This window comes from Terrapene carolina, unplaced genomic scaffold (genome assembly GCF_002925995.2).
Source record: "Terrapene carolina triunguis isolate 2854851 unplaced genomic scaffold, T_m_triunguis-2.0 Scaffold68, whole genome shotgun sequence".
Classification (NCBI taxonomy): Eukaryota; Metazoa; Chordata; order Testudines; family Emydidae; genus Terrapene; species Terrapene triunguis.
In genome coordinates, this window is record NW_020664419.1 from 63,503,196 (window position 1) to 63,510,662 (window position 7,467).

The 7,467-nt window shown below is 45.9% G+C and overlaps 1 protein-coding gene across 2 annotated transcripts in view; it reads right to left on the bottom strand.

Moving 5' to 3' along the window:
• Positions 1-6,994, bottom strand: part of NAP1L1 (nucleosome assembly protein 1 like 1) — a 58,629-nt gene extending 51,635 nt beyond the window's left edge. For both annotated transcript variants that reach the window (XM_026648812.2, XM_026648811.2), the window contains exon 1: positions 6,912-6,994. The gene's annotated coding sequence lies outside the window, so the exon portion shown is untranslated. The remainder of the gene's footprint in view (positions 1-6,911) is intronic.
• Positions 6,995-7,467: the final 473 nt, after the last annotated feature.

A 7,467-nucleotide genomic window follows, 5' to 3' on the forward strand; every position in this document is an offset into this window, starting at 1 on the left:
ATGCAGGCTGGACTATGTTCTTGTAATGAATCAGGGTTGTATAGTGAATGAGGCTGTTGCCTGTAGGACCTGTACCTTAGGTGTTGCAGAAGTTGAAAAGTGTCTGATTAATGAGGTGGCGAACTGTAAGAAGAGCAAACATTTTCACATGTCACCCCCTCCCCCGGGTACCCAGCTTGAGTCACTTGGGGGCTGATTTGCAGAAGCACTGAGCACTCACAGCTGCAGCCAAAGGTTAGTGGGAGCTTTGCTCCAAATACAGAGTGCTATACAGTTCTAGGTACTCTTTAAAAAAAAAAAAAAAAAATATCAGACCCATGGCATCTCAAACTGGACACCCCAAACTAGTTGAGACTTCTGACAGTCTTGGCTTTTATCTCTATCAGTTCCCCACATGTGGAATTGGGATAATGCCACTTCACATCAAGGGCTTCTATGAAGATAAAAGCATTAATGTTTGTAAAGAACCAAGATACTAGGATGAGTATCAAAGCCCATGAGCCAATTAATAATTTTTTATTTAATGCAAGTTTTGGATGGTGTACAGTAAGAGGATGGGGACACATTGAATGATGAGGGTAAAAAGAAATATTCATGGGTAGCTACCCATTCATTGAGCACTGTTCAGCATGTGCACTGAATGAGGTTTAAAAGTTCTATGGAAAAGCAATACGGGATTGTGTAGTTAAAGACTATCAAATAAACATGCCCAAGGGAGCTACATGGGCACCCCTAACTCTGGCATTTCCCTTACTTTTGAGTGTTTGACTTTGCAACCTTAATATTCTCAATGTGCTTTTTTGGATGTAATATGATCTAACTAGCATTCTCAAATCAGGATATTTATGGAAAAGGAAGAAAAAGTAATAAGCTTTAAAATATAAAACCTCAAAACACTAGGTAGCTAATGGGTTTTAGCAACTATGATTATGAATGAGGCTACAGATGATTCAAAAATCCCATTATAGCGGACCCCTCAGATATTTTTGCTCACATCCCCAAGCACCAGTGCTGAAGGATTTAGTTTGTGAATTAGGGCTCTTTATTGCCATTTGTTAAATCAGTGAGCAGGAAGTGTTATTTGGGGCATAAAAACAAACTGACAGAGGCAACATAAGGTGGGAGAGGAAAAATGTTGGAATTTTTCCCAAGTCTTCAATTATATTCCACTCTTAGTTTGTTGTTATACTAGAACTGTTTTTCATAGTGGAAGGCTATGTGCCATAATCACCATAGAATCTCTTAAAACTTTAAGCAAATGAGCCATACTCTGTAATAAAGCTGGAATGTGGCCATCATTAGTAGATTAGTGGTGTGCTTTTTACTCTGCCATAGGCCTCCTCACTTGACATTTACAATTAATATGTGCATGCTTTTGTTGTGGCTTATTGCTATAGTGGCTTTTCCAGGCCACAGTAACTGAAACTTACAAAAGTTCAAGACTGCTGTTGGCTGCCCTCTCTGATTCTACAAACAGTGAATTGGTGGCTGAAAACAGGAGAGGTTTCTTTTTAAAATCAGGTTTACAGTTTATTGTTGAAAGACTCGTTTCCCTGGGAACAGGAATGAACTGCAGCCAGTAGAGGAGTTAGCTACTAGGCTTCAGGCTTGGAGCTGCTGAGTTTTCTGCCTTGTCAGACATTAGGTTTCAAAAGACTTCTTCAAAGTACTTAATTTTGAAGCACTTTTCAACATTTTCAGAGACTTAAAAAGTCTTATTCAGGTACAGCTGTTAAAAATATGCTTAATATAAGATAGAAGAAAAGCCACCTTCATGATGCACAATGCTCCAAAGCTATGGTGGGCAACCTGCGGCCCATTACAGTAATCCACTGGCAGGCCGCGAGACAGGTTGTTCACATCGACCGTCCGTGGCACGGCCCCCTGCCGCTCCCAGTGGTCGTGGTTTGCCATTCCCAGCCAATGGGAGCTGCGGGAAATGGCGGCCAGCCCGCGCTGCTTCCCGCAGCTCCCATTGGCCAGGAACAGCGAACTGCTGCCACGCCTACATACAGTCAACGTAAACAAACAGTCTCGTGACCTGCCAGCAGATTACCCTGATGGGCCACATGCAGGCCGTGGGCCACAGGTTGCCCACCACTGCTCCAAATGCTTGCAGATAGGAGATATCGGTTTCATTGTCAACCTTGTCGCGTGTGATCTCAACAGCCAGCTGACATTATCCTTTCCTTCAGGTGATTTTGCAATGTGTATGAGTTGATCTTGTCAGATAAACCATTAAACTGATGCTTGCTGCCCTAAATTGTTTTGCCAAATTGCTCCACTGCATGTATCCCTTTCTGACATCTCTGCCAACTCCCAGATAACTCCTCTGCAGAATTGGGCATGGAGAATAAATAATACATTGAAATCTTTGGATGAATACATCATAGTTTTTTTTCCATACATGATGTAACTAGCCCTCAACATCCCTTCATGATAGGCATTATTGCCTTTTTACTGATAGTGAAATGGAGAAACTGAGGCAGTCTGTTAAAACTGGAATTAGTGTTTAAGTCCCTGATTCTCAGTTCTAGTTTTAGACCACTAGATTATACTTCTCTATCAACACAGAATGAAAGCTTGTTCGGTATAGCAAGTATAGGTAGTGTGTGGCCTGTATTCTAGGCCCCTACATTCTAATTACCCCACTTTTAGAACCAGTTCAGAGTCTGAATAATAATAGAAGAAAGGGGTAGAATTAATTGTCGGTCAAGGTTTTAAACTAATTCTGAAGTATGTTTCCTTACTCACTTGACCAGAGTCTGGGATCCTATTCTATCTTCCCAGCAAGAGTAAATTACAAGCACTCAGGGCAGGTCTACACTTAAAATGCTGCATCAGCACAGCTGCAGCGTGTAAGTGAAGACGTTCCTGTGCTGATGGGAGAGCTTCTACCATCAGCGTAGTTAATCCACCTCTGCAGTAAGTGGTAGCTATGTCTGTGGGAGAAGGTCGCCTGCCAACATTGCCCATGTAGACAACACTAGGTTGGTATAACTACGTCGCTCAGCGGTGTGGATTTCTCACACCCATGAGTGATGTAGTTACACTGATGTAAGTCTGTCAGGTAGACCTGGCCTCACAGTGCTACTAACTAGCAGAGGGGTTGCTGAGTGCTTGTTGAATTAATTGTTTACTATCTGATGGAAACATGCAAGAGAAGCTTTTTTTTCAAATGTGTGTGGGGGGGGGGGGGAAATCAACCCTTTTGTTAGAACCAGCCCAGGAGTTGCTCAGAAGACTTTTGTACGAGCCCATGTAGATATTTGTCCTTTATTAATCTGAGCAGTTCTTGTTTATCCTTGATAGTAGGAGCTGAAATTGAGGCTCCATGAGTTCTTAAATGGTAGTTTGCTTGTAGAGGGTTTGAGAGCTGAAGTCTAAGGAAAGTTACTGCTGTCTTAGGGTATGTCTTCACTAGCAACGTTAAAGTGCTGCCACACTGTGTAGTCACAGCACCAGCAATGGGAGAGAGCTCCCAAGTTCCCACTTTTAATGTGATACCTGCTAGATAAACGGGCAACACAATGGCAGGTGAAATTCAATGCTTTGAACTATTCACACACTTGAACAAGCTCTAAATAGTGCTGACCAGGGGAAAAAAAAATTTTAAAAAAAAAATTCCATTTGAAAAGTTTTTTGGGGGGGGGGGGGGGGGGGGGGAGAAGGGGAAGGTGTGTCCTGAACTGGGACAAACCACCAAAAACATGAAAAAGTTCACAGGAAGGGTTTAAGGGGGGTGGGGGGAAATGGTTTGAGAGAACCAAAACAGAATTTTTTGGCTTCCTGGTGCCCCCCAAGAAGGCCTGGGTCAATTCTAATAAATGATGCTGCTAGGAAGTTTCTAGTCTATCATAAAATTCAGGAATATTCCTGCAAATTTAAGGCCCAGCCTGCTACAGAGTACATGAGGCCTGAGCTTTATAATTACATGCCCCCTTTGCACTTAAATTTTATTGCATCTACAAAATCTGTTAAATGCATACAAGAAATCTTCAACAGGCTGCCCTCATTGTGTTTTTAAATCCAATTAAGTCAGTCAGGAGCTAAAATGTAGAAGTCTACAAGCACCTTTTGTAAAATCTTCCATACATGTGTGGATTGGACTAAATGTAAATAACATTTGTATATAAAAGCTAAAACCTAGATGTGGTTTAGGTGGAAATGAGTGTTCGTTCATTAACTTTATGCTTCTGCAGGCCAAGGTCAGTTAGTGGCATTAACAATTTATTTTCAACTAACTTTAATTATACACCACTTTTGAAAGCAAAGAATCCCAAAGCAACTTACAAACAAACTCATCTACAAAATGTACTATCAACTACCACTTTTGGAGTGAAACAGCTGTTGTAAGATACTGCAGAGCAAATCTACAGTTTAGAACAGATGGAAAGTAGTTAGAACACAGTTACCCAAACTAGAAAGTGACCAGACAACAAGTTCAATAGCCTACTCTTGAAAGCCCAGGGCTCTAACCACAAGCAATTAGGAACCAGCTTTCACATTTCATCTGGTGACAGGCTGAAGTTCTGGTTCAGTATTAATTTAGAGGTGAGTATGCCACCCATTTTGTGGATTAATCAGATTTTGTACTTGCCCACAGAATAATAGATGAACATATTTAAAACAACAGATGTCACCACTTTCTGCAGCATCCAGCTGTTCCTTAAGTTCCCCATATAAGTAATGACCAGGCTTATATCAGTTTAGTTTGAGATAGAACATGTGCCCAGCCCAAAGTCATATGACCACAGACCACAAAATCAGTTGGTGCTCAAACATGGTACCAGCATAGACAAACAGCTTAACGTTTCTAAAACAACAGCCACTGGACCGTAATTGACATTCCCCAAGTGATGAACCATAGATGGAAGCTGTGTCTTGCATCCCTTAGGACAATGCAAACTAATCAGACACTCAACCGTTCCAAAAATTGTTTTTATTGCTTTGACAGCTACTTAGTTTCTGACATTTCTCGGATAATGAATAAGTTTATTTCATGTGGTTACTTTGTATTTTGGAAGTTCAGATAATGGACAACCTTCTACCAATGTCACTGACTTGCAGAAATTCAATTTAGTATAATATGGTGACGTTCTCAGGAATGCAGTCTCTGCCTAGAATAACCAAGTCTCATATCAAGAAAGAAGTGCTGCGGGGAAGCTTTGCAACATACCTGTACAATGCCTAATGCCTAATTCTGCTCAATGTCATCAGTTCACATAAGTGAACATCTTTACAAGTTTGTGTAAAAGACATAAATTTAAAAAATTATTGTTTTAATCTAAGAGACTGAAAACAAATAAGTCTGTTATTTCAATTTAAGTTCAGCAGAATTCTGATAAGAGCTTGAAAAGTTTACCATCCCAACCTGCTAAGAGTGCTCCCATACACTTTCCATAGCCTCTAAACTGCTCTCAAGTGAAGAGTCTTCACTTCTCTCTCCCTCCAGAGCCTTATGCCTGATGTGAGGAGAAGCAGAATTCGCTGGTACCCTTCTGCCACTACTCCAGTCTCCTGGTCTTTTGATTCCTCTTCCCCTGTGAGTATCTCAGCGTCTACCTCTGCTGTTGCTGGTCTTAACTTTTCCCAAGGAACTACACCATGCTGTACACGAGTCTTCCACCAAGTTCCAAACAGCAGCAAGGAATCTAACAAATCTTATGAACTGCACTCTTCTACTGCTGCAGAGGCACTGAATGTCTGGCTATGGACTAAGGAAAACATCAGCATATTGATTACCCTTTGTTCACTTTTGGAGAGTTATTTTACCAAATAGAGGCAGAATTTTTTTTATTAAGCTGAATTTATGTAGAAATTCGTGTTGTAAGTGTTTTCCCTGGCTTCTTGGGGTTAGTGGATTTTTTGAAGTCTAAATTCTGATATTACTAGTATTATGATGCAACTGATAACAGTATAAACACAACCCCTCAGCACTGCTTGAAACTTGCTCCAGGTGGTGGAGGTGGTTACTAATACGTGAAGTTTTCTTTTTGACAAGCGAAGCTACCACTCATCATCACTTACAGTCACTAATGGTACTTTAAACGCGACCTTTACATGGAATTGTGAGTAAGCGCCAAGAACGAAGCCCAGAGGGGACTAGCATGCTGCGCTCAACTCACTAGATACCATGCATCGGGGGAAGCTAGGAACTGAGCGGAGACCGCTCTTCGACAAGGCGGGGAGCACAAGCGATCCATCGCCAGGCTCTGAATCTCTGGGCCCCCGTCAGTAACAAGTTGCGCAGCACATTAGCTTCCACGCTCTCCGGGGAGACAGCAAAGAGCCAGAGCTAGTACAAGGCACCCTTCTCTACCCTCCCCAGACGCATCTCCTGCCCCACGCCAACAACCTCCCCGCCCCAGCCACATACCCCACACACAGCCCCCCTCTCGCCCAATCCGCCTCAGCACAGTCTCCCCTATTCACCCCCAACACGCACCCCGACTCCCCCCCGCCCCACACACACCAGCATCGGGCGGGGCAGCGCCCCGGGGAAGGTCGGGGGCAGCCCCGTCCCCACGTGCTACTAGCAGGCAGACCGACCTCTCCCTGCCTCGCCGCCAGGCCCAGGGCAACGCGGCCTAGTGCGACCCCAGCGGCCATGGCGGCCCCGGGGGAAGGAACTGACCGGCGCTGCTCCCCTGGGAGGAGCAGAAAGGCCCCGCAGGAGGGGAGGGGCCCCGCGCCGCGCAGACACCGGGACAACCGACTCCGTCCGGCCAGGCCCAGTCCCAGCCGCATCCGGTCCCGGCCCACCCCTGCCTGCCGACCCCGGAACAGGGGCCCAGCCCGGCCTGGCCGAGGGGCGCCTCCCCCGAGAGTTGAGCGGACCCCCACCCGCCCAGAGCCGGGCCCCCTCATTCCGCAACGGCCCCCGCCAGCCGCTGCCCCTTCCTCAGTACCTGCGCCGAACCGGGGCTCGCAGTGACTCAGGAGCGAGGAGGAGGTGCCGCGCGACTGGCGGTAAAAAGACCCAAGCTCCCGCCGCTCGCGCTCATATAGAAATAACGTCACCACGTAACCCCCTCCTCCCCGCGCGCCCCTGTCCCCAGGCAACGCGCGCGCGCCGGGGTGAGCGCCTGGGCGGGAGCTGTCCGGCATCAGCCCCGCCCCCGATGGGTCGGACAACAGGGCGCGCGGGGTGGTCTGGCTCGCGGGCAGGACAGACCCAGGGGCCGCCAGGCCGAAACATGACAAACAGCTCGCCCCCGGCCCGAGCGTGACACACACGGCCCCAGGCGGCCCCACGTGTGATCATGACATACAGCATGATGAACACACAGCCTTCAGCCAGCCCCACGTGAGATTTCACACACACAGCCCCAGGCTCCACCTGTGATCCCACCCACAGAACATGAATACACGCAGCCAGCCCCAGGCCCCATCTGAGATCTTTTATATATACACACACACACACAGTGAATATAGTCCCAAGCCCGTGTGATCTCTCTCACACAT